Source organism: Talpa europaea (genome assembly GCF_964194135.1).
Source record: "Talpa europaea genome assembly, chromosome: 3".
NCBI classification, from domain to species: Eukaryota; Metazoa; Chordata; class Mammalia; order Eulipotyphla; family Talpidae; genus Talpa; species Talpa europaea.
This window is the reverse complement of record NC_140069.1, coordinates 119,942,937-119,970,845: the sequence shown is the minus strand read 5'-3', so window position 1 is coordinate 119,970,845 and position 27,909 is coordinate 119,942,937.

The window sequence follows — 27,909 nt, the reverse complement described above, 5'->3', positions numbered from 1 at the left end:
ACTTTTCTGGGGCCTCCCCGGTGGCGCAGCGGTTGAGCGCTGGGTTGCGAAGCTGCCCGCAGCCTCTGCAGCGCTGGTTCGAGCCCCAGCTGCTCCCCGGCCACCGGAGGAGGGTCCCACATGGCGCGCAGACCTCTCCTGCCGCCCACTGCTCCCCTCAGCGGTGTACTTCGGTCCTTCTGCCTGCTCTGCTCCCCGCTCTGGCTCTGGTGAATTCTCTCACCCTCCCGTGCTTCTGACTGTACCCAATGCATGTATAAACAAAACAAACAAACAAATAAATAAATAAAAGCATGCCTCTATTAAAAAAAAAAATTTAAAAAAAAAAAAAAGAACACTTTTCTGAAAGAGGAACACTCATACCAACTAAGTTATGGATTCTCCTTTAGGCTGTTTTTCAAGTAGGATAAGTTCTTTTGTGAGAAAAAAATTTAAAGACAGATAAATGGCCTACTTAGTTTCCATCCAACTCTATAGTTCTGTAATAATAAAAATAAACAATGATCAGATAAGTTAAAAAAAGTTTATCCATCAAAAAAGAAATTAGGCTATTCTTTCAAATAGGATATTCTTAGAGAAGGAATAAAAAAATCCTGGCCAACCTTGAACTAAGTGGAAGACATCATTTGAGGACCTGCTTTTGTTATACATTGTTTTGCTTTAAGTCACAGTTTTCCAAGAATCTGTTGATTGTGTTAAGTGAGGACTTAATATATTTTGAAAAATCTAATTGAAAAAACAAAATTTATCCATTCTCCATTTCATTACTACTTAAAGTAACTTTGAAGCTGATTAAATTGTGGCTCCATTTCTACATTAAGGGGAATTTCATAGCTATTGAAGTAAAGAAACACCTGTTTTTATAGAGGAAACTGGAATACTTTTATGACTGTTTATAGCTAATATCTAGCACTTACATACCAACCATTATACTGAAAAAACTGTCCATTTTCTCATTAGGTCTAATAGTATCCCTGTGAAGGAGGTGATATTATTATTCCTATTGTCCAGCTAAGGAAACTCAGGCTATAGGAAATTAAATAATAGTGTGATAAAGAAGAAAGTAACATAGTTTAAGCTTTTACTTTTTTCTCTCCCAGTTAGATAAATTCAATTGTTCGTTATTCATTGAACAAATATCTGTTCACTGCCACCTTTATTCCAGGACTGACTCTACCCTGTGCCTGTATTTCACCATCAACTCCTATTTATTTTGAAATGTCTTTTTTACAGCTTTATTGAAGAATAATTTCCAAAAAGACATCCATTATAACAGTGAAATTCATTATTTTTTAGTAAATTTATAGAGTTGTACAATCATTACCATAATCCAGATTTACAGCAACTCTATCATCTAGTAGACGTGCCTTTGTAATTTTTTGCTCCTGTCCCTGGCACCGGACAATTACTGATGCTGCTTTTTACCTGTGTAGATTTGCCATTTTTGGATATTTCATATAAATGAAATCATAGAGTATCTAATTTTTTGCATCAGGTTTCTTTCATTAAGCATGTTTTTGAGATTTTTCCAGGCTACACATAAACCAGTAGTTGCTGAGTAGTAATCCATTGTATGGTGGTACCATGTTTTGTTTATCCCTTCACAGGCTGATGACCACTTGAACTGTTTTCTATATTTACCTATGGTTAATAATGCTGCTATAACCTGTGTTTTCATTTCTCTGGAGTAGAATTGCTGAAGTTATGTGATAGGTATGTGTTTAACGTTTTCCTAAGTGTATATACTGTTTTACATTCTCATCAACAGTGTATGTAAGTTCAGTTTCTCCACATCATCCCAGCCCTGGATATTGCTTGTCTGATTATAACCCTCCTAGCATGTATGTCATGGCATGTCGTTGTGGTTTTAATTTGCAGTCTCCTACTGACTATTCATGTTGAGGATCTTTTCAGGTCCTTATTAGCTCTTTGTGTAGCTTCTTTGGTGAAATATCCATTCATATCTTTTACCAATTTTAAAAGTCAGTTTATTTGTCTTCCTATTATTGAATTGCTACAGGTATTTATATATATATTCTGGATACAAGTCTTGTTAGATAGATGATTTTGCAACTATTTTCTTCCAGTTTATGGCTTGCCTTTTCATTTTCCTAATGGTGTCTTTTAAAGAAAACACAAGTTTGTAATTTTGATGGTCAGTTTACCAGTTCTTTTGAGTCAAGTGGATAGTCTGAGGAAAGGTCAACATTTATTATCAATTTTTTACGTAGGGAATCCAGTTGTCCCTGCATCATTTGTTGGGGAAAAAAAATCTTAACCACTGAATTGCCTTTGTACTTGGCTCTTCTGGGTCCTTTGCATTTCCATATGAATTTTAGAGTCATTTTGACAGTTTATACACATACTGAAATTCTGATAGGGATTGCATTGACTGTACAGTTAAATTTGAGAGAACTGGCATATAAGCAATATTGAATCTTTAAATGGTGTCCTTTAAAGCATATACAGTGAATTTGATTTTCTATATTAGATCTTTCAATTTTTCCCCAGGAGTGTTTTATAGTTTCAATGTATAAGTCATGTGCTCCTCTTGTAATATACATTTCTAGGTATTGATCATTGTGATGCAGTTATGAATGGAATCTAAAAAAATTTATTTCTTCACTAGTCTATAGAATTGTATACATATAATAATTATAACTCAGGTGATAGGTGATTTTCCAGCCTGTGAGTTATCGAATTAGTAATATCACAGTTAACCTTTTAATCCATGAATTTTGGTAACGGGGTATAACAGATTGTAAAAAATAATATAATGATCTTACTAGTAATGCATGAATATAGTTCTGAGTTATTTTCATCACTGGGAGGTGAAACTTCAATTCAAATTGTGTAATATGAATGTATATATTTAATGTCACATTTACACTCATGTTATTTTGGCTAAAGGAATTTAAATATCTAGAAATACTATTCATTTAGAAAGAGTCAGATCCTGGATTATGAAGTGGGTAGTATTTTAGGGTTGCAGGTATTCAATTACTGAAGAGTTGATAAATATCCATTTCAGCATTTTATGTTTTTCTTACCTAAAATGTTTGATTTTATTTCTGATTAAGTGTATTGAATTGGATTAGAGTTCAGTCCCAATCAGTATAAACATACATTATAGACTGTTTTAGAGAAGAACTCCATATTAGGTACTCAGTACATTTGTTAGATTAAGAATTTAGGAATTAGAGAACATGCTTTCATTATTTTTATATTTATTCATTGTGAATTTCTATGGTGAATACATAAAACATCCATTTTGCTTAACTGAATCTGAACAATTTGGGTTTATACAATGAGGAAATGTAACTTTCATGACCTCAAAGTTGTTTTTTGAAAAAGATTATTCCAACATCTCACTATATGAATACTATTACATTTGTCCTTATTTTACAGAGTGGTTTTCTACTAAGAATGGTATTACCCAATGCCCTGGAATGATTTGAAAATTTGGAGGAGAAAGGGGAGATTGTCTGGGGGAACTACTGGCATTTAGTACTCCAAGTGTTGGAGATGGTAAATGTTAAGCAGTGCACAGGGCACTGGACAGCCCCTCTTAATGAAGGACTCTTCCATCAAAATACCAACATTATTCCCTTTCAGAAACTGAGCTGCTTACCCACAGAAAACAAATAATGACTTTCTTCCACAAGAAATTGAGGATCTACTTTACCCAGACTTATGGTGCATAACAATTTCTAAAATTCCATTTTGGTTTTATCATGACAGGAATTCTTTTGCATTCATTACCCCTTATTCTTCCCCTTTTGGCCAAGTTTAAATACAGCTGAACTGTTCACTTAATCTCACTTTTTTTGGATCAAATCTATGGCAGTTACTCTTTCATGACTAGGAAATAGGAAGGAGGGAGATCACATTAAAAAACAGTTTGTTCTGTTCCTGGCAGGGGTGAGCCACCATCCAAAAAAGATTCATAGAGTACAGATGTCCCTGGACTAAACTGTGCCTTTGCTGGTCCAAGGGTTTGATAAATGTGTCTCTCAGAAGTCACACTGTTTACTTTGTTCATTTGAAATATACTGCTGAGGGATGAAGGGGGCGAGACAGGAGAGATCTGCAGCGCCATGTGGGTAGCTCTCTGGCTGGGGATTGAACTGGTGCTGCAGTGGCTGTGGCTAGCTTCATAGTGCTGAGACCTAATCCCTTGCGCCACAAGGGAGGCAGTATTACATTTCTTGACTGCTATTAAATTCAGACATTACATCCTTTTACAAACAGAGGTAAATAGCCTTTTCATTATCAATGGATACTTACAGATCCTAGTGCAAACATGTTTATGTAGCTATCTTTCTTAAATTATATATCTAAAATAAATACTATTTTATCCTTTCACATTTTATTCATATTAATTTACATCACATTTAAATATCTGATTTGTATTATTTAGCAGTTTTCAAAGGTCACACCAAGATAAATACCCATTTTATAGAAGAATAAAATAGTAAGTTAACAAATGTTATTTGGTAGTACTTTTTCTTAGAGTGCATACTACTACTGAAGATGTTTGTAAAAGGCAAAGTAATTAATAGCAATCCAAAAGTCCAGCCAATTATCTAAGAAAGGAAAGAGAGAGTATCACCTTATTTTAATTATCTTTTTTTTTTATAGAGGCATGTTTTTTTATTTATTTATTTGTTTGTTTGTTTGTTTTGTTTATACATGCACTGGGTACAGTCAGAAGCGCGGGAGGGTGAGAGAATTCACCAGAGCCAGAGCGGGGAGCAAAGCAGGCAGAAGGACCGAAGCACACTGCCGAGGGGAGCAGCGGGTGGCAGGAGAGGTCTGCGCGCCATGTGGGACCCTCGCCCGGTGACAGGGGAGCAGCCGGGGATTGAACCGGCGCTGCAGAGGCTGCGGGCAGCTTCGCAACCCAGCGCTCAACCGCTGCGCCACTGGGGAGGCCCTATTTTAATTATTTTAATATCATGTTCCCAACACACCTTGCTCCAAAATGGCATTTAATGTAGCATTTTAATTACCTATTAAAATAATGTAAAGGGTATGCTAATGCAATTAAAAATAGCCCATACCTTGACCAAACACAAAATTACTAAAAAGGAAAAAAAATAGTTACCAAATTTTCTATGCCAAGATACACAATTTTGGGGATTCACCATATGAATCTTGCAGAGATTTTTCTTGTCTTTCATTATGTTTTGTACAATTGGACCACATTACTAAAAATGTTCTAGGGTAATGGCCTTTATGCTTTTGCGTTTGTGGAAACATACATGAGCAGTCTACAGAATTCTCATTCAGAAATCTCTTAAATTGAAAAATTTAAAGCCAGTGTAACATGCCGCTCTCTGACTTTCAGATCTGATCTTAGAAACACAAATTTTTGTTAATACTAGTAGAACTAAGAGTCATTTAAAACCACCATTTTTTTCTGTCATTAAATCCGCATTCATGTAAATTACAGCTGCTGTTATTTTGCTAATTTTGAACATGTCCGGTATCAGGATACCATTAATCCATACACATCTAGACATGCCTTTAGGCATCTACTTCTTGTGTTAAATTATGTGAAGTATCCAGTGCTGAGCCTCAAATAAATGAAATTTAGACATTTGTTTGGTATACAAAGAAGTGTTTATGTATGACGATAGAGTCTACTAAGGACGTCTATGCTTCAAAAAATTTGATGGCATTAGTGTAGAAATTTGTGATAGAGGCTTACTCCATTCTCATGTTTTGAGCATGTGTGAGTGGCTATGTCCTGATTTTTTTTTTGTTGTTAAGATTTATTTTATATACTTATGCATACAAGAACAGGAGTATAGGCCAGAGGTGTGAGAGGATGCGAGGATACACCAGAGACAGTGGGGAGCAGAACAGGCAGATTGAAATACATTGCTAAGGGGAGCAACAGGCGAGACAGGAGAGGTCTGCTGTGCCATGTGGGTCAGCTCCCTGGCTGGGCTCTCTGGCTGTGTATGGAACTCATGCTGCAGTGGCTGCAAATAGCTTCATAGTGCTGAGGCTAAATCCCTTGTGCCACCAGGGAGGCCCATCTATGTCCTGATCTTCAGACAGTGTCCCATGTATCTGCAATAGTGGGTGGAAAAACAATGTTACATCAGTTCATCACAAGCATTATCAGCTCAAAAATAAGACCTCAGCTCCAACTCTTTTTAGTAATTTTCACAACCACAGAGTTGCATTTAAAAAAGTATCTTGTATACACTATAATAATTTGAAAACATTGCAAAAGTCATGATTATAATTTTAAAACTCATGGATAGAATTATATGTGCTTTGTGAAGCATGAGAGAAAAAGTTCTCTGGGCAAAAAAAATTGGAATAAGGGTTACTATTTTTATCTAATTATATACGCATTTCCAGCTCGTATGATTTTTACAAATATGTCATTTCTAGCACCCTCCTAGATATATCATGAATCATTATTTTTCTTCAGTTAGTCTTAATTTGAGTGATCTAAATTACACCATTATGGGAAGGTGAGGAAAACGAAAATGCTTTAAAAAGCACTTCCTGAAACTGTTTACTTTCACTATGGAGAGCTGTGTGGAGATTTCTTGACCTACTAAACACAGAGCTTCCATATGATCCAGCAATTCCACTCCTAGGTATTTACCCAAAAGACACAGAAACATCAATTCCAAAGAACACCTGCACCCCTATGTTTATAGCAGCACTGTTTATAATAGCTAAGCTTTGGAAACAACCCAAATGCCCAAAAATAGATGACTGGATCAAGAAGATGTGGTACAGGGGCCTCCCCGGTGGCGCAGTGGTTGAGCGCTGGGTTGCGAAGCTGCCGGCGACCTCTGCGGCGCCGGTTCGATCCCTGGCTGCTCCCAGGCCACCTGAGGAGGGTCCCACATGGCGCGCAGACCTTTCCTGCCGCCCGCTGCTCCCCTCAGCAGTGTGCTTCGGTCCTTCTGCCTGCTCTGCTCCCCGCTCTGGCTCTGGTGAATTCTCTCACCCTCCCGCGCTTCTGACTGTACCCAGTGCATGTATAAACAAAACAAGCAAGCAAATAAATAAATAAAACATGCCTCTATTAAAAAAAAAACATTAAAAAAAAAAAAGATGTGGTACATATACACCATGGAATATTACTCAGCATTCAAAAAAGATAAGCACATGCAATTTGCAGCAACATGGATGGTGCTGGAAGGGATCATGCTCAGCGAAATAAGCCAAAAAGAAAAAGAAAAATACCAGATGGTCTCACTCATAGCAGGAATCTAGAAAACTTAAATAAGAGACCAGGAAAAAGAATAACTATAAGAAAGTAAAAATCAAAATCAACAAACAACTACGAACCAGAGACACTCTATGGGGGGGGGGGCAGGGAAAGTAGGGATTGGGGTCAAAAGGGGGTTGCAATTGTATGGGGAATATAAAAATAAAATTAAAAAAAAAGCGGGAACAATAATAAAATGGGATTCATTTCCTGTGTTGATAGGTAGAATCACAGATGGGCTCATTTTCCTCGGAGTGAGTGGGATACTTTCTAGATCATAAAAATTGGGAAGGTTTCAGAACCTGTCACTTCCTCTCACCTAGTGCTTGAGGTAGGAATGTGGTTATCGCATTTGCAGGGCTCACATCTTTTGACAGGGACTCAAGCACAAACCCTTCCGGTACAGAAGAAAGGGTGAGTCTTTGAAATGTGCACTTTTTTTACTTTCTGATCCATCTAAAGCCATATCCCTGTATCACATCACTGCTGCTAACTTGGAATCTTCCTGGTTTTGTCAGATTGAATCTTTATCAGGTTACCTTGTTGCCTGGATCATTAATAATATACTTTATTTTAGTAGATTCATTGGGGGAGGGGGGCTGAATCTTCCATGAGCAATAGAGTAATACTTTTGTGTACAACACAAATGTTATTTACTTTCCAAAACTCTTTGAAATATATTTTACTCTAACAAATGTCCTGTGGGTTGGGCCAACACTGTTTTCACACAAGGAATATAAGAAAAGCACAAAGTTTCTTATGACCGCAACCTGTTAAATATGATTAATTGAGTCATTGGATTCCCAGCCCAGGACTCTTACTGCTGCTTTCCAAATAATAATGGGAATGTGGGGATTAGATGCCATAAATAGATTTTGACCGTGGTAGAAATTTGTATTCTTGCCCAGAATTGTACAAGAGATATATTTCTGCAAGATTTGCTTTTATTTTTCTAAAATGAAAATCCTTGGTCGTCCAAGTGATATTTAAGTGCCGGTTTACATCACTCATCTGACTCTGTATGAGATTTCAGTGTATCAGAATTTACTCTCAAGATTCTATGAAGATCTGAATGTCAGAAAAACAATGTAATGAGCAATAGTCTATACACTTTGCAAATACACAAATGAAACAATGTTGCAGTGTGGTCCAGTTTCATGACTTCATTTCTCTAACTTCCCTAGTCATAGCCCACAGAAGGTGAAAGATTTTGTGTTGAGATGAAGGTCTTTGGCAAAACCTGAGTCTGACAAGTTGCTTAACCTCTCTGACAGTTTCCTCACCTGAAAAATGCAGAGTGGCGAGAGCACTAACTGTAATATAAATTAAAGTGCCTGCAGTCTGGTGGGCGCTCAATTAATAATAGCTATTTTTGTTTTCTGTGAAATTAAAGTGCTGAGGGAAAATGCATTTTTACTGAAATGTATAACTATATTCTTAAAATCAACATTTATATCAAATAAAATGTCATTTGTCAAAAACAAAGTACCAAGGGAAAACTCATGAATAATTATTACTGAAGTACATAAATGTATATATTCCTAAAATCACAAATACAGGATTTTTGTGTTATCTTTGGTCTTAGTGTGTTTTGAACTTACAGTTATTTAAAAGAGTATTCTCATTATGTCTCATACTATACACTCCCCTGACACCCAGACACCATAGTTTGTGACTCTTGTGAGTTCTCTCTGCTGATATTTCACTTGTTCACTGAGTGAATATTTCTTAGAACAACTAATATGTGCCAGATATAGCCAGGAAATTAATACAGTGAGGAGAAACACTGAAATAGCAGATCTTGCACAAATGAGTTTTTAGTCTTTTATTTATTTTTTTTAAAGTTTATTTATTTACTTATACAAGCACTGGGTACAGTCAGAAGCGCGGGAGGGTGAGAGAATTCACCAGAGCCAGAGCGGGGAATAGAACAGGCAGACTGACGAAATACACTGCTGAGGGGAGCAGCGGACACGGCAGGAGAGGTCTGCGTGCCATGTGGGACCCTCGCCCAGCAGCCGGGGATCGAACCGGCGCTGCAGAAGCTGCGGGCAGCTTCGCAGGCCAGCGCTCAACCGCTGCGCCACCAGGGGAGGCCCTTTTAGTCTTTTAAACAGTCACTGTGATTTTGCAGTTTTATCCGTGATTTTCTCCATTGGGACCTCTCCTTTGGAACTATATCTCTGAGCCAGTACATGTTGTGTATATACTGTATATATGTATGATATGTATGTGTGTATACATGTATGTGATTTCTATGTATAAAAGATGTAATTTTAATTATATAGAGAGTATATAATTTCTGATATATATGTTTAATTTTATTCATTTAGTAACTTTGGAAGAAAACAAACTTTAGTTTGAATACAAGTTGTTCAATACTTCCAAGGCTCAGTTTCTTCACCTACAAGACTGGATTAGTGGCATTATACTAGTGGCATTAAACACCCATCTTAATTGACAAAAATCTATCTGGATGTTTTAAAAAGTTAAAAAAGAGTCTAACATTGTTTTTAATGAGAAATACCTTCTATATCACACAGACTGTTTTATGTGTTTATATAGAAGCATGCAGGGAAGAGCAAAAGTAAATCAAACTTCAGAATTTTGAGGTTTTATTATTGCCTTTAGGGTTTTTTATTTCGCTATATCATCCATTCCCAAAGACTGCCCCGGGCCAAAGCCCCAAGAGTTCACTAAGCATGCACGTAGTCTTTGCCTCACCATGCGTGCCTCCCTTGTAAGGTTGAATGACTATGGTGTGTTCTATTTCTAGACCATCTTTTGAAGATCGCCAGAGTGCAGAGGCCTCTTTACCCCAGAGAGCACATTCATGGGACACACTATGGAGTGAGAACATTAGCTGCCTTAGCTCCCAAGTCTCAGTGCCAAGGCCAAGCAATGCCCAGGGGCTTGCCAGGTACCACTCTCTGGTCTAAGAGACAACAATAGAGAAGGGGAGGAGAAGAAAAATAGACAATAAAAGATATTTTAAATAAAAAATTTTATTGGAAAATTAAGTCTTGTCAAACTTTACACAAATGATTTTAAAATTCCCCATAATTCTGTCATTGTAGTAGAACTTTTCGTTTGCATATTACTTTTGTGTGCACTTTAGAAGTGTAATAGTGTTTATACCATTTTGTGTTCCACCAGTTTCACTTAAAATAGCTTATAAATATATTCCTTAAATATATTCCTTACATTTCAGTCTTCTTAGTCATTGATTTAAACTATAGCATGGTATCTTCATGTTGTGTTGTACCATAAGAGGTTAAACTACTACAGGTCCTCTAATTTTAGCAGGTGGAATCAAGCAGGAAGTGAAGTGATCTGATTTTTGCCACCTCTTCCTATCTCAGTGCAACTCCTGGTAAATGACAACAGCCCAAATAGACACCAAAAACAACAGTTTTGGACAATCAACCAACTGATTTATTAAAACATTTCAAAGAATCATATTTATCTTTGAAAGTAGGTTTCTTTAAAAGTAGTACATTTTTCAAGGTAGGGGAGGATGAGAGGAAGACACTTTCCAAAGTATTATCAACAGTTGATTTCAAGAAAAGTTATCAATAATTCTGGCTTTCTTCTCCCCGCACACAAAGGTATAAGATTAATTCCACTTAGAGAATGTAATTATCGCTTCTCGACCTTTTGGCTAAGATCAAGCGAAGAATGTGGAATTAAAATAAGATCACTTAAATCCAGATGTAACCTTACTCTAAAAGTATGTTTCAACCATCAGTGTATCCATTACATTTAAAAATATATTCATTAAAAAAAAAGAAATCTTGCGGTTTTCAACAACGTGGAAGGGCGTTGAGGGAATTAAGCTAAGGAAATAAGTCAAAAGTGGAAAGATAAATACTGTATGATTTCATTCATTTGTGGAATATAAAGAAAAGCAAATGCAGTCAGACAACACAACAACAAAAAGCAAACCCTTGGCTGGGACAAGTGGTGGTCCTCAGAGGAGGAGGAGAGGGAAGGAATAGTTTGATGGTGGATGGTGACAGGTTGCTGAAATGAAACACCACCTGAAACTTACAGTGTGTTGTAACTTAATGTTATCGCAGGATAAAGAACAACATCAAAAACAATGTGTTGCCAAGATGATAGGGAAAAAAAATTGACTCAATTATGATCTTCCCTAACAAGTGAAGAACACAGTTGGAGATTTACATGTATTTCAATCATGTATCTAAATATTTCAAAACTGTAAGATCTGTTCTGTCTTCTTACCTTGACAAAGATACCTTCATAAGGCTTTTGATATCCACATTTGAATTTAAAATTCTTGGAATTCTATGCCACCACGTGCTGGAATAGGGAAAGCATCCTCAGACACTGATCCCTGGCCACCCCTGGCTTAGCTGTTATTCTTCAAGGACCTCAAGTATCCTTAAGCGACCACTCAGCTCACGTTTCTAAGTCCTGTCCACACCCCTGCATAGGTCACTTTTCGGGCCTCCGGTTTTGCCCAATAGAACAGTCCTTTGGCAGGACTGTGAGGAGGAAGCCTTTGGAAGTCCTGATAGGATTCTGGGATCCTTGGGCCCCAGGTTTGATCTAGGAGGAGAAGATGGCATGGGCTCCTGGTGGGCCAGAGCAGAGCCTCCGAAAGCACAGGCCCCTGGGAAGTGCTGGACTTGCTTGTGTCCCATGAGTGGCTGACATTCAAAAACACTAGATGTTAAAGTAAAATTTAAATTGAGGCCTAAAAGAAAATATAAAAGAAAGTAAACTGTCGGGGTCTATTAACCTAGAATCCTTTTTCTTATTAAAAAAAAAAAAATGCAGGGCCTCCCTGGTGGCACAAGGGGTTAAGCACCGCACTATGAAGCAGTCTGCAGCCTCTGCAGCACAAGTTTGATCCCCAGCTGGCCAGGGAGAAACCCACATGGCGAGGCAGACCTCTCCTATCTTGCCCGCTGCTCTCCTCAGCAGTGTATTTCAGTCAGTCTGCCTGTTCTGTTCCCCACTCTGTCTATGGTGAATCCTCTCACCCCCTGCATCTCTGGCCTGTACCCCAGCTCTTGTATGCATAAATAAATAAATCTTAAAAAAAAATGCAATGAGACACCAAATAGGAAAGCCTTTAAATCGACCATTCATTTAGACTCCAGAGTGTTGTGTCTGAAGCCATTTCCTTTCTTTCCTCCACAGTGAGTTCAACGTCATCATACCTGTCATCTTGTTCCTTTTAAGCCAAAAATAAAAGGCACAAACAAGTATTTCTCAGCATCTGTTTTCCACGGGGATAGTTGGCGGTTCCTGAGGACCCCACCTGCAGTGACTGATTGCACACTAACCTTGTTTAGCCTGAAATCCATTCTGCAGAAACCTTTGCACATTCTTGTACATAGAAACTGTAGGAACAGATGGAGGAGCTGGCTCCAAGAAATGCACTTATAATCACTTAAATGTTGTTCCTCTTTCTAATTTGGTTCCCTAAGCATGGGGGTGGGTTGAGCCAAGAAGATCCTAGTGACTCACAATCTTTCAGAGAATAAATCCACATATGGCAACCAGGAAGGTCACATTTCCCTCAGTAGTTTGAGCGTTACATTCTTTAGATAGGTGCGGGGATACTATGTTGTTAAGCACCAGGCGAGGAATGGGTTGCAAATTTCCGGTTTCCTTTTGACATGTGCCCAAGTGGCACCAGACAGGCGCACAGGATTCTGTGGTTGTGTGGCAGATGGCGAGGAGAGGCACAAGATAGCAATCGGTGTTTTGTATCTGTGGAAACTTTCCACTGCTCGCTGGTCAGGCAATCTACGAAACAGCATATTCTATTATTTATATATTATCTAAAACTGCACATCCTATAATTATCTATAGTGGGTAATGATCACCCATTCTGACGCTTCAAGAGGTGTGGCCAGCTGAGACTGGCTGGCATTCAAGAGGAGAAAAGAGAATAGAGGGGGCACAGAGGACAGGCCTGCGCAGGTTTGACTGCAGAAGCTGAGAATGACTCTGGGGTATGGAATTGGGAATTGCTGAGATTACCTTCATACTGAGGTCACAATTGCTTCCTTACCCAGCACCATATCTGCCTTTTATGGGAGAGCTACCATGCTACTTTCTTAGCCAGAAAACAGATATGATTTGTGTGATCAGATGCAAATTTGGAGTTCCAAAATGCTCTTAAATAACTAACTGATAAATTTAGCAGTTTAAATGTAGAAACATTTATTACCTCGCAATCCTGTGGGTTGGTGAACCCGACATAGACGAGCCATATCCTCTGCTCAGGGCTATCACCAGGCAGCAATCAGGGAATCAGCACAGGCTGGAGACAGGCTATCAGCTGCAGAGCTACGCAGGCATGGCTAGGCTGGGACTCCACTGCTCATGATAGGTGCACTGAAGGCCTCAGCTCCTCCCTTGGTCCTGCCACAGGCCATCATACAACGTGGCAGCCAGCTTTCCTCTGAAAAATCTAGATAGAAAGATGACAAGGTAGATGCCAGGGTCCTTTTTGGTAATCTAGCATCATAGGTGACATCCTGCTACTTTTGCAGTATTATGGTCAGTGGAAGTGAGTCACTATCTCAAGGGGAGGGGATTATGCAAAGGCATGAATACCAAGAAGAGGGCCTCACTGGAAGCCATCTTAGAAGCTGCCCTCCCTAACAACTATGCTTTTTAACATTTTTTTTGAAGACTTATTTATTTATGCATACAAGAGCTGGGGTACAGGCCAGAGGTGTGGGGGGGGGGGTGAGAGGATCCACCAGAGACAGAGAGGGGAACAGAACAGGCAGACTGACTGAAATACACTGCTGAGGGAAGCAGCAAGCAAGACAGGAGAGGTCTGCTGCACCATGTGGGTTAGGTCTTTGACAGGGGATCAAACTCGTGCCGCAGAGGCTGGCGACAGCTTGATAGTGCTGCCTTTAACCCCTGTGCCACCAAGGAGGCCCCAATTATTTTTTCTGGATTATAATGCTCTTTCAAATAGAAGGGCTTTAAAATTACTAAATTCACTATATCTCTCAGAAACTTAATGTTGTCCAGATATACAATAGTATTTTAAGACAATGATGACCCTGGTATAAACCATTCTTATAGCAAACAACCTTGTTATACAAATTAAAAAAGGGGGGGGGGCTCATAGCTACCACCAGAACCATAAAATAACAGCTGAAAAAGAATTTTCATTCTTACCTAGTCCAATTCTTTCATTTCACAGTGTGGAAACAGACAGAGAGGAAATCACTTGTTCATGGATGTGTAACTTGGTATTAGTTTGGGTTCATTTAAGTTTGGTTAAATGAATGGTTTTAGGACAGGGCTGACTTTACTGCCTTGTCTGGGAAGCCTAAAGTATGGATGGGGATCAAGAAAACTAGGATGAATATAGGTGAGGGAAGAAAAAAGTAGAAGAGTGGGAGAATTCTGAGAAAGAGGACTGCAAAAGGAGAGGAGAAAGGTTTACAACCATGTTCACTGCAGTAAGTGTGGGGGGTGGGGGGAGCAGGGCCAGGTTCCCTGATTTTCCAAAGTAGCTGCTTTCATGCGGTGACATTCTGATGTGTCTACCAAACAAACAATTGAACGTTTAATGTACTTTTTAATACAGTGTCACTGAAAGGCAGCATGGGACAGTCGTTAGGGCTAGAGGGCTATGGACTCTGGAGCCAGGATGCCCAGGCTTGAATCCCAGCCCTGCCATTAGCTGCAGGACTTTTGCAAATTACTTCCATGATCTTTTTTTTTTTAAATGATTTTTTTTTAAGATTTATTTATTTATTTATGCAAGCACTGGGCACAGTCAGAAGTGCGGGAGGGTGAGAGAATTCACCAGAGCCAGAGCGAGGAGCAGAGCAGGCAGAAGGACCGAAGTACACTGCTGAGGGGAGCAGCGGGCGGCAGGAGAGGTCTGCGCGCCATGTGGGACCCTCCTCCAGTGGCCGGGGAGCAGCCGGGGATCGAACTGGAGCTGCAGAGGCTGCAGGCAGCTTTGCAACCCAGTGCTCACCGCTGCGCCACCGGGGAGGCCCTACTTCCAAGATCTTACCTCACTTTCTAAAATGAGGTTGATAATATAGTACATACTGCCCAGGGCTGTGGTATTAAATGAGCTAATAAATTTAAAGTGCTTACGACAATGTGAGGTACAGGGAAAACTCTGTTATTACCAAGTGATGGGGACAAGAGACTTTTGCTCTTCTCAGCATCACCTGGGTTTGAGACTGGGGTGAGGCCTGGGACAAGGAGAAGTCAGGCCTATAGTTGGGGACTGGTCAGCGGGTAGTGTCAGGAGGAATGCGGGACACATCACTGGAAATATGCAGCCAAATAAGGACGCCCCATGTATCACCAGGCAAATCAACCAGATAGATCTTTGCCCACTCAGGCAGCCTTCTAATCCCATTTCAGCTCTTTCCTCTTTCCCCTCATACTCCCTTTTTCAGCTCACGCAGCGTCCTCTCAGGAGAGTAATGCGCAGCCACACAGGGTGCAATATGGTTAAAGTAATAAGCTGGAAATTAAAACGATATAATAATGTTAAGGATTCAAGTGTGTACAGTATCAAAACGTTTTCATTTTCATTTTTTTTTTTGCTGTCTCTGTGGTCCCCATTCCCCCCAGACTTTTTTTCCCTCTTCTTTGTTGTTTTTATTCAAGCATGTATTCACTTGACAAATATCAAATAATTGCTTTTTAAACTAGAATGTGCTATCTATTATGTCCTAGACACGGTGCAGTGCTTTAAACTGACCCTTACGATATCCTGTATAATAAACATCGCTATTCCACCTGCAGAGGTAAGGAGTACTGTACCTAGCGAGCTGTCTCTTGCCCAGGATTCCTTCACACACGCTTGCTTTCAGTAATGCCCCAGGCAGCTCTGCATTCTAAGTTGTCTTCAAGACAGCAGAACTGATTTGGACCTCACCAGGCCCGCACAGTGTCTACCCCCTCCTTACTTCTCATTTTCAAGGACTGGGGCCTGAAGAAAAGAAAAGAACATTTCCAAGCAGAAGTGGGACTTGTTTAAGGAGAGTCTTTGTGAGGTTGAGTCACATGGGGCATAAATGAGGGCTGTTTCCATGCCCAGGGAAAGAACTGAAGGGAGCAGAGTGCCATTTTCCCACAGGTTTGTCATCTGGGTGCTCTGGAAAAGAGTGTGGACAGGAGATCAGGCTCACAGTGCCTCGGGTGATGGACACCCTTGAGTTCCCAGCACAGAAGACATGTAGGATGACCCCAGGACTGTCAGCAAGTACTGCAATTACCCAGATAAGGAGGGAATTGAGGGGGTCTGAAATCCTTTATATGTGGGACTGACAGGCAGTGAGTTATTATGGTTGTCTGTTTGCTGAGAAAGGAGGTCACACAAAAATAAGTATGACAAATTGTCTTCAAAGAAGTGAAATCTTCTGGAGTCAGACATGCAAGCATAATTAACGTGTGACAAGCACAACTACAACAAAACATAAAGGGACTCAGGACTTGACGGAGGTAACAACTGAGCAAGAATCTGAGGGATAAATAAGAGTTAGCCAGATGGAAAAAGAAGAGATGGCACAATGTTCTAGATGGGAATTTCACCCATGGAAGATCAGTTATGAAAATTCTTTTTGTTGGAGGATGGAGAGGTCAGTTAGGAATAGATTGTGAAGGAGAATGTTTGGAGATCAGGAATTTATTTTATGGGTAGCAAAGGAATAGTCCAGACTTTTAAATAAAGGTATAATGGAATCGTGGCTTTTTTTTTTTTTTGAGAAGATATTCAAAGAAAAATTTGTACTGTTCAGAGGTGAGAAGTACCTAGGTGGCCAGGCCCAGAGTCAGAAGACTGATAGGACTGAGGAAATAACCCTGCAAAGACAGTGTCCTGAGGTCATGGTACTGTTTCAGGAACAGGAGGTTTTCTGTGGCTGGAGCACACTTGGCAGTGCAGGAGGAAGGGCTGAAAGCAGGAGGAAAACCACTCACATCCCTGCTTGGTGCTGTGGGCTGAAGTGACAAGCCCAAGTTAAAGCAGACAGGAGAGTTTCGGGGGTCTTGAAGGATGACCAGCACCTTTCTTCTTGCTGAATCCCTACCCTAGCATGGGTCCTAGCCCTTGGGGGTGTGTTGGGGGTGGGTAGGGGTGCCACAAATGTTTTCTTGAAATAAACTAGGGAGCTGAAGAAAATAAGGCACCAGCGAAGTGACAGAGGGCTGCAAATGGTCAAGTTGGGTGATACCTGCCAGAGGGTGTCACCCAGGCTGGGGAGACTTATTGGTCTAAGTATTTTCTTGAGGACCCTGAACTCCAGGTTAAGGATCTGGGACACAATCCAGGTTTCAGTGGCTGGGGCTCCAGAGGCTGAGCCATGCTGTCTGCAGTGCCTGCGCTACACTACACATTTAAACAAACCTTCATTCTCTTTTCAGCGGAAAAAATTATCAAGAATGCTCCCAAATCTGAAAATAAACAAGTCTGAACTAATCCTGTTCTCCGGGACGAGAAGACCCAATTCCTACAGCGAACAAGCAGCACCCACCTTACACTGGACGCCCCCTTTTCGGCGCTGCTTGGAAAGAACGGTTGAAAAACAAGCCGACGAAACCAAAAGCCCACAACCAATTCCAACCATCCCAACCGGTGAGTTTCAAAGACATTAAACGCTTTAAAAGGGGGAAACAGACCCGAGACCTCCCACAGAAACCTCCACCCACGAGAGTAGCATTGCAAAGCCGCCCGTTTTCTGGAACGTCTTTTGTAGCCAAACCTCAGCCCCCCTGGTGCCCGGAACGCTCCCGCCGCGTCCCCGGCCCTCACCCCCCCACCCCACCCCCACCACGCGCGGTCGCGGGGGCACCGGGGCTGACGGCGGCGGCCGCGCAGGTGAGGGGGCCACCCAGTCCCCCGGGGCGCGGGCGGCCTCAGCCCATTCGCTGCCGCCGCCGCCACGGGGGCGGGAGGGGCCGGCCGGAGGGGAAGGGGCGGGGGCCGGCGGGGAGGGGTGCGGGGAGGGGCGCGGGGGCGGGGGGGGAGGGAAAGAGGCGCCGGGAGCGAGAGTCGGACGCGGGGCGGGGAGCGGCGCGGGCGGGAGCGCGGGGGCGCGCGGCGCGGGGCCAGCCTCCTCGCCTGGGTCGCGGGCGGACGCGCGCCGCAGCCGCAGCCGCAGCCGGAGCCTCAGACGCGCGGGCGCAGGGGACCGCGCGGGGGCCGCCGGGCCGGGCCGCCAGAGACGACAGCCTCGTCAGGGACGCGCGACGTCGGCTCTCCGGGGTCCCGAGCCGCGGCGCCGGGGCGGAGCGGCGGGCGCTGCCCGAGAACGTGAGTAGCTCGGCGCGCGTCCGGCGGCGACGCGGGTCCCGCTCGGGGGGCGCCGGCCGGCGCGGAGGAGGGGCCGCCGTGTGGTGGCCGGCGCGCTACCCGCCGCGCCAGCTGTCCCCGCGCCGGGCGGGCCCCGCCGCCGCCCCCTCGAGCCCCGGGCTCCCCCGGCGAGGGCGCAGCTGGAGTCCGCGGCCCCGGGCGGCGGCGCACGGCGCCCGTCACCTGCTCCAGTGCGCGGCCAACTTCTGCGCCCGCGCCCCGCGCCTCCGGGAAGCCCTTCCCCGTGCGCTCTCGGTGGGAAGTTGGGCGGGGAGGGGCGGCTGGGCCCGGCGCCGCGGCTTCTCGGGCGGGGACCCCGAGGGTGCGGGGTGGCGCGCGCCGTGCGGCCGGGCGAGGGGCGCAGGTGCCCGGCCGGCGCGAGCGGGCGTGTGCGCGTTCCGGTCCCCGCGGACACATCTGGGCGTGGGCTTTGTTCGGATGTGCCCACACCTGCGCGCATCCCGGAGTTCAGCGGCGACAGCGACCTCCACTCCCGCCGCCCCGGGGAGAACTCGGGGGGAAGCCACACCTCGCGAGTGGGAGAGACGCCCAAGGCTGACCCGGGGCTTTGTGGGCCCTACAGGTGCGGGCCCCGGGGGTCCCGGCGCCCCGCCCAGCTGCGGGGGGCTGGGGCTGGTCGGGGCTTGGGGTGACTCTGAAGAACCCCTTCCCCGCCCAGGCTTCCCGCGGCGGGATCTGGTCCCCGCTTCGCCGGGGGGAGGCTGTGTTGGGTCGGGAGTGTCTGCGGGCGCCCGAGCATCCGCGGAGGGCAAGCGCCATCTGTGCCGCGCGCCGCCCCCGGCCCCTCCACGCCGCGCTGGGGGGCGCCGCAGCCAGCGGTCCCCGCCGTTCGCCGGCTCGGCCATTCCCCGCCCGCACCACCCGGTGCGCAGAGGGGGACCTGGGTGCCACGGTCGGGTGAGCCTGGGAGTCCCCATTTTTTCCCGGAGCAGCAAGTGCAGGTGGAGGGTACCCTGAGGCTGGGGGCTTGGTGAGCAGGCCGCTCCCCCTTCCTCCCGGGGCCTCTCTCCGCCGGGCTCGCTGCGGGCGGCCGCGTCTTCTGTGCCCCGCAAGCTCGGGGCGGCCCCTGCGCGGCTGCGGGCGCCAGGGGAGGGCGCTGAGTGTTGGCGTCTCTCTCTTGCCTTACCCCCCTTCACCCCCCTGCACCAGCAGTCTAGCCTGAGGCTACATCCGGCGAGAAGAGGTCGGCCCTAAGAGGAAAACGTTATTTTCCTTCCCGGTCCCGCGAGGTTAACGCGCGGAGATGCGGTTCCGAGGGGCTGGACCCTTCCTCGCTCCAGGCTCCAGTGAGAAGAGATGCAGGCCGGCGCGGGGGGGCTGAGGCATTCTTTCTGCATCAGGAGCGTCTCCTCGGGCTGTCCGGGGAAGGAACACAGTATCCACTGAATGCAAACCTACCTACCTCTGGTTGGGGCTGTTTTATGCTAACTGTGCCCTGTGATGCCCTGTGATAGTGCAATGATAGTTCACGAATGAGCAGGTCTTCCAGAAGTACTGGTGTATTTTGACAATTGGGTACCTGCCACGGTAATACTAATGATAGTCAACATTTTGTGTGTGTGTGTGGAGGGGAGCTTCAGATATGCTGGGCGTTGTGTGTGTTACATCTCATTAAACATTGATACCAACCCTATTTAAAAAATTAGGATATAATGTTGTGCATCTGAAACCTATATGATGTGACGAACTTATGTTACTTAAGAATTTTGAAAAACATTAGGAGAGGGAAACTTAAAGAGGTCCGGTGACTTTTTCAAGGTACATAGCTAAGTAATGGGAGAGCGAGGACTAGATTTTGCCCTTATACTTTGCCATCCAAAAATTGAGACAATATGACTTTTTGGGAGACCTATCATTAGTATAGGGGAAGCCCCGAACCACCGAGTGTTGAAAATCAGGGACATATTATAAGCACATTTAATTCTGACCCCTGCAGACCTCGCAGTGACAGGCAATATTGTAATTAAGCGAATTGGGTTGTGGAATGGCCTTTTATTGTCCTGTATTGCCCATGAATTCCTTTACACGTCCCTTAGTTCCTTATTCTTGTTAGCTTTTAAGGTTGTGGCAGCTGTTAACCCACGATCTAACCATTTAATCACTGGACTGTTCCTAGTGACCACAGTCCCCTGCAATTATAGAAAGCTGGAAATCTTCCTGGCACATCACAGTTTTTGAAAAAACTTTTTTTTTTTTAAGAAAAGGCAAACGTCTGTGTTTGGCAAATGCTTCTGTTCCAGGCTCCCAGCTCAGAATATCCTTTGTAGATTCTTTTGACTGCAGAAGATTTACTCAAAATTGGACCTTCAGTTTGAATAGGACACTAGTATAAAATCTTAGGAAAGCATTTGACATTTTAATATATAAGGTGTGGTACATTTACAGAGGTGCTCCATGTTAACTAATAGAAAAAAAGAATTTGAAGTAAAGCTATTCTTGGAATTGCTTTCAGATTGATTATAATTAACTGGCTAATTGGGAAAGTGGATTCATTTTGCTTTCTTAATCCCACTGACTCATGGTCTTCTTTCAACCTGCTTTCTATTTTATTTCAGGAAAGTTGTAAGATTACATGTAAACCAGGAATTTTAGATCAGTAAGAAAATACTTTGTCTAAACTTTTGGGTTTCAAAATAAGTAGAGTGGGGTTCAGCCCTTGAAAACATGGTAAGGATGAGGTTTTCAGGTGCAGGTCATGCTTGTACTTCACATCATTTTTGTTATTGAGGCAGTGACAGTGACACTGAGTGAAAAGCAAGTCATCTTTGGAAATGGTACTTCCTATGAGATCTATTTGATAATGATAATGACAATTGGGTGCGAGTGCCTCGGAAGAGTGAAGGAGAGGGTACTAAAGATGTGTATACCTGGGTTGTAGAAAATTGCCTTAAGAATCATTTCAAATGATGCTTTTGTGTAGGTGTAGTTTCCCTTGTGTAATCCGTTGAATATAAATGAAAAATGCAGATATTATGTTGTGTATGCACAAAGGAGGTACTTAATGGAACCACAGGAGAAGCTTTTCTGGAAAAGACATACTCTGATTCATTCATTCATTCTTCAGTGTTTACTGAGTACATGGCCTCCTTTTCCAGGCACTGGCCATACAGTGGTGAGTAAAACTGTTTTTGCCCCTGGAAGAAATAGTTCTTCTCCCTGAGAAGATGATAATTTTATCATCTCTGGCTATGTGCTTCTGCATTCAGATTCTTTTTTCATATATCATAAATGTGCAGCTTGATGAACATGCACCAACTGAACACATCTCTGTAACTAGTGCTTGAATGAAGGGACAGGGTGTTGTGGAAATCTGAGAAAGCCCTCTGTGGCTCCTACCAGTCAATACTCACCCCCACCGTCACCACTGAGACACCCATGCATTTTTCCTTATATTCTCACTAAGAAATCAGGTCTTTATCTTAGTCAGTTTAGGTTGCCATAATAAGATGCCATGGAATTGGGTGAGTTAAAGAACAGACACTTATTTTCTTGTACTTCTGGTGTCTGAAAGTGCCAGATCAGGGTGCCAGTACAGTGGGGTTTTGGTGCGAGCAGTCCTCTAGGCCTGCAGACACCATCTTCTCCCTCTGTGCTCACATATATCCATTTATTCTTGCATTTCTGTGTAGATAGAGGTCCTGCCTTCCTTTTTTTATAAGGTCACTCACTGATCCTATCAGATTAGGACTTCACCCTGATTACCTTGTTTAACCTGAATTACCTTCTAAAAAATCCCTATCTCTGAATATAGTCACATTGAGGGTAAAGGCTTCAACATATGAATTTGGGGTGTGGGGTGGGGATAACACAATTCAGACCATGGTAGTCCTGATTTTCTCCACTGACAGCCTTTGGAATCTCATACTCAGTTCCAAGGAACAATTTCCATCTGTGAAGTACAGCAACAATAATGAACTTAACTAGACTATAGAGCTCCTAAAGTATTCTTCTCTACGAAGTTTCGTATGCTTGTATCCAAAGACCGCTTTAGGTCAGCCTTCCATTGCTGACATGACTGGTGAAGAAGAAGTGGTATGAAAATAATGAAAAATTACCAAATCCATTTACATGTCCTTTTGCGTTTCATGCTTCCCCACCTGAGCCTTCGTGCCAAGTGAGGACAGAGGAGATGCTAGGGATCTGGTAGCATTTAAGGATGCTAGGGACAGGGCTCCAGTGGCTTATTTCATTGTCTTCCCACACAAATGAAAAGCCCCTTTCCTTTTAAAGTCTTTTTTTTTTGGCATCAGAGACTAGAGTTTCTAAGAATAGAAAAATGTGCCAAAATGAAATGATGAATGCTCATTTTTCCTCTCAAAATGTGAAAGAGAGGGCTCCCTGAGGAAAATGTGAGACTGGTTCTGCCTACAGTGTTAGCACTATAACTTTTTCAATATTAGGTTATCTTTAAATAAGGGTATCAATGCAATATCATTATGAAAAACGTGACACTTTTGCTAAGTTAGGTGTTGTGTGTGTGTGTGGGGGGGGGGGGGACCCTCGCTGGTGGCCAGGGATCGAACTGGCACTGCAGAGGCTGCGGGAAGCCTTGCAACCCAGCGCGCAACCACTGCGCCACCAGGGGAGGCCCGCTAAGATAGTTTTATTACAAAATACAGAGTGTAAAGTTTGCCATTTTAACCATATAGTTGGGTGTTATTAAATAGTTAACATTGTTATGTAGCCATCATCGCCATTCATCTCCAGAACATTTCTCATATTCCTAGGCTGAACCTTTATGACTATTAAAAGTAACTCCCCGTTCCTCCCAGTCCCAACATCATGCTTCTTTCTGTCTGTGAAGTTGGTTACCTATGTACCTCATGAGTAGAATCATGCAATGTCTGTCTTCTGACTGACTTACTTCACTTAGCATAATGTTTTCAAGTCTCATCACGTGTTGGAATTCCCTTCTTTTTTAAAAACTGAGTAATAATCCATTGTACATGCCACATTAAAGAAAAAAATCCATCTATCCAGTGGGAATTGGGCTGTTTTTGATTTTTGCTGTTGTAAATGATGCTGCTGTGAACACAGGTTACAAAATCTTTTTGAGTCACTGATTTCAGTTCTTTTGGGCATATACCCGGGAGCAGAATTGCTGGATCATATGGTCATTCTCTTTATAATTTGGGGGGAACCACTGCATTTTCTTTTTTTTAAAGATTTATTTATTTATGCATACAAGAGCTGTGGTACAGGCCAGAGATGCAGAGAGTGAGAGGATTCACCAGAGACAGAGTGGGAAACAGAACAGGTAGATTGACCAAAGTATGCAGCTGAGGGGAGCTGCAGGCGAGTCAGGAGAGGTCTCCTATGCCATGTGGGTTGCTCCCTGGCAGGCCTGGGATCGAACTCATGCTGCAGAGGCTGCGGATTCCTTCATAGTGCGGTGCTTAACCTCTTGCGCCACCAGGGAGGCCTGGGAACCACTGTATTTTCCATAGCAGTGGCACCATTTAAAATTCTCAACAAGAGTACACAAAGTTTTCAATTTCCCCACATCTTTGCCAACACTTACTTTCTGTTTTCTTGATAACAGCCATCCTAATGGGTGTAAATAGTCATAGTTGTTATAGTTGAAAGTTATAAATTAATATGCTCTGTATTATTAGTAAGTCATTCACAACAATTTCAAACTTTCTTGGCTTAACTTTTATTAACAGGGCCATGTGTGGTTTCTAGAAAGTATTAGTTGATCGCATACTTTGCGTAAAAGATGAATAGATGCTGTGGACATGTGTGTCCTATCCAGTCCAGGGAAAGTTGGCACGAGTGGTACATATTCATGTTAATTTTTAAAATACTGCATTAGAGCATGTAAATTGTATATCATTTGTGCTGTGGTTTTTCTATGAAGATTCATATGCTGAAAAAATAAGACATTGTTGTTTTACCCCAGAACATATGCAAATTCACCTTGTATCTGGGAGTAGATAGGAATATCCTGTGCTGAATGTTTAGGGATGTGTAGGAGTTGTAAATTATAGGTCTGCATTGGGCATTTCTCCCCACCATTGAATCTTGGAAAATGACAGCATAAACTCTCACTATCCAATTATAATTGCTTAGCTGAGCTAATAAAAAAAATGTGGTGTCAAATTAATTACCTGTTTTACAGACCACAAGACTGGAACTTCAAAATAGAAAAAGGTAATTTTTAAGAGAATGGTGGAATGTTTCTCTCCACTGATTAAACTCGTGAATATAAGAAATGCTAATGGTAAAGAGAATAAATCTATAATTACTATTGCTTGTCTACTGCATACACTGTCCAAATGAAGCTTTCAGCTTTAAAATAGGAATAGCAAATGAATCTTATTTTGTCTTATGTGCTTTCTGATTTTCTTCCATATTGCCCTGTATTAAAGCATTGTTTATTAATTCATGTGAGAATTAAAATGACAGTATCAGACTATGACCCTTATTAGCATTTTTTATTATTAAAGATGATAGGAAGAACTAGAGAGAATATTCTGAATATATAAATCTACATACTTTTCAGTTTTATGTTGTGCACGGTAAATTGGTTAAAAATCCACTGTAACCAGAAAAATATATTCCCAGGGCAATCTGAGGGAATCCTGTAGGAGGTCTTCCACTATGTAATATGCAATGAATTTGATTTATCTTTCTCAAGTGGGCTGAGGGCATTCAAAAAATTCAGTATATGTATTCAGTATGTAGTGATCTTTTCTCTAAATTTCAACTTTAAAGCTAATTTCATGCCACTTTTAGATGCCTTTGGCATTTGAATGGTATGATTTACAGCATGCGTTTTGACAAACATTGCAAATCTGTGTTAAACACCATTAACAGATTCTCTCTCAAGGGAAGGGGAAAGGAAAAGTACTAATCTTGCACTAATTATGCCTTAAGGTAAAAATGGACCGCCAGGAAGTTTCATCCTGGAGTTTTTGGTCTTTGAGGAAGGATGGCTTGTGAGCTAGTGCGCTGCTGCCTTCCAAAGCCTTGTTCGGCTTTTCAGTCCCTCACCTCAATAGAGAGCTGAAAGGACACAAGTGAACAAAGGAGGCCTGTTTTGCCTGCCCCACTTGCTGGGCTGTTGTCTTGGCCCCTTTCAGTGAAGGGGGGGGGGAGCTGGGTCAAAGTTGAAGAACACTGAAAAGGAATTCAAGCTTCATGTCGAAATTTGAATTATAGCTTCAGTTTGAGTGGTGAGTAGATTACTTTCAACTGAAATTTTTTGAATCTGTGGAAGCTTAAGTGACAGATGGTGTTGGAACAACGTACATATAGTGCTGGATGGCATACCCGAAATGTTGAGTGCCCAGGCGAGGCACTCGGTAAACATCTAGTTAACTGACAAAAGTTTTAAAACTGTAGGAAGTGCAGTTTGATGCTGTATGCCACATGAAGACTTCGGCTGTGTGAATTAAGGGGAGGCCCCTGCTTCTGGCATACATTCAGATGCACTTGTCTCCCCTAATTGCATTGCAAATATTCTTCTGACTGTTGCTGCTTTCCTCTCTAGCTATCTAGTCGAGTAAATGCAGAAATACCCAACCAACTTCCCATGTGCCATCTCTTCATAGCGCTTCAGTATTGACCACAGATTTTTTGCTATGATAAGATAAATCTGTCCTAAATATTGACTCGTCAGGGTTTTTTCCTATATGAGGGTAATTATGAAGAATGATTTCAGCCTTCCTCTAGTGGGATCCATTACTGCTTTCTTTGCTGTTGGAGTTTTTAGTATCCACACTGTTCCCATTCAATTTGGTAGGCAGCATCTGATTTAAAACATTTGAAAAGCAGAAGTTAGCTTGGGAAGTTGAGGTTACAAAAAATGTAAGTGAAATAAAAATAATTTGGGGTAATTTCAAATACATCCTGGTATTCTATAAAACTACAATTGGAAAAATTTTGCTGTGGTGTCTGTGACCACAAAAAAATTGGATGACAGTCTTTTGCTCTGATGTTAGGAGTGTGGTGGTTAAAACCATTTTTTACATACATTTATTACATTCAAATAAATACATTCTTAGGAAAATAACATTGACATGAACAAAATGATAAAGTAGAAATCAGGGCCTCCCTGGTGGCGTAGCGGGTTGAGCGCCACACTGTGAAGCTGTCCGCAGCCTCTGCAGCGCAGGTTCGATTCACAGCCAGCCAGGGAGAAACCCACATGGTGCGGCAGACCTCTCCTGTTGCACCTGCTGCTCCCCTCAGCAGTGTCTTCGGTCCTTCTGCCTATGCTGCTCCCCGCTCTGTCTCTGGTGAATTCTCTCACCCTCCCACACCTCTGACTGTACCCCAGTTCTTGTATAAATAAATAAATCTTTAAAAAAAATTTCCACTCTTAAAAAAAGAGTAGAAATTAGAAACAATTTTTATTATTAAATAAACAAAAGCAATTCTACTTCAAGGTTGACTGTATCAAGTGTCATACATAAATTAAGGTCTATGCTTTGGATGTCTTGCAAATTTCAAGGTAGGTTGCATTTTAATAGTTGGAGTAGGGTTTTAAAAACTCTATGGCTATTCATATGTCTTTAGTAATAGTTGCCTTGCCAAATTATACTGGAAGATAACTATATCAAGGGCTTATTGCTGTCCTAGAACTATGAGGGGATTCATTAAACAGCAGGGAGCGCATGAGTTCATGGTCAGATTTATTTGCTGGGACTGGAATTGAAAGACCAGAGTGTGAAGGACTCAGGTGGAGGGAAGGCTCAGCTGGATAATGAGAGTTTTAACATCCTGGAAAAGTGTCTGAGGGAAGAAGAAGCGAGAAATTTAAATAACAGGGAAAGAATCAAGAACAGAGTACTATAAAGGTAGAAACTTAAAATCTGAAAGAAAGGGAGGAAAATAAAAATAAGATTGTCTGACTAATGGGGAATAGTCTTCATTTCATAGCACCAATACTAAATATTTTAAAAGGCATTTATTGTGGCAGAAATAACCCCCCAAAAAGAAATACCATGAGACATCTACATTGAAAAGGAGTGCAGTGAGAAGAATTTACTGTGGGTCAAAGCTAGTTATTTCAGCATAACAAATTCCTTGTCGTATGATCATCTCTTCTCTTTGGCTATTTTGTTCCTTTATGTACAGGTGGCCCCAGCTTAAGAAAGGTAGGCATATGAGAATTTGGACTTACCAGAGCCATTTGGGGTGATTTTTCTTGTTAAGCAGGATTCTTTATTTGGCACAAGAATTATATAATGGGTGAGCTCCTATAATGTGACAAAATTCAATCCAGGACTGCCTTTTCAGGGATATCTAAGTAGATACACTCTCTACTGAAAAAACATAGCATAATAGCTACTGAATGAAACACAAG